At 42.4% G+C, this 450-nt stretch overlaps 1 protein-coding gene across 3 annotated transcripts in view; it reads left to right on the top strand.

Moving 5' to 3' along the window:
• The window catches only part of EFHC2 (EF-hand domain containing 2), a 181,624-nt gene that overhangs the window by 98,714 nt on the left and 82,460 nt on the right, over nucleotides 1–450 (top strand). The window lies entirely within an intron of this gene.

The raw sequence follows: 450 nt of genomic DNA on the forward strand, positions 1-450 counted from the left end.
GTCCGAGAAGTGCTTTCACTTCTGCCCTCACTTCTGCCTTCACTTCTGCCTTCATGCCCTCAAGGTCCGTTCATGTGGTTATAAATGGCAGAATTTCCTCCTGTTTTATGGTTCGCTAATATTCCATTGCATCCATATACCACATCTCCTGTATCCATTCATCTGTCGCTAGACCCTTAGGTGGTTTCCGTGTCTTGGCTATTGTAAATAATGCCACTGTGGGGGGTATGATATCTCTTCAGGACAGTGATTTCATGTCCTCCGGATATATACCCGGAAGTGGAATTACTGGCTCATACAGTGGTTTTAATTTTTTGAGGAACCTCCCTGTCGTTTTCCGCAGTGGCTGCCCCAGTTCACATTCCCACCAACAGTGCATGAGCACATCCTTACTGATGAATGGTTGATTTTATTATTTATTATTTTTATTTTTTAAAAATATAGAACCCT

The sequence above is a fragment of the Crocuta crocuta genome, unplaced genomic scaffold, assembly GCF_008692635.1.
Source record: "Crocuta crocuta isolate KB4526 unplaced genomic scaffold, BGI_CrCroc_1.0 scaffold467, whole genome shotgun sequence".
Classification (NCBI taxonomy): Eukaryota; Metazoa; Chordata; class Mammalia; order Carnivora; family Hyaenidae; genus Crocuta; species Crocuta crocuta.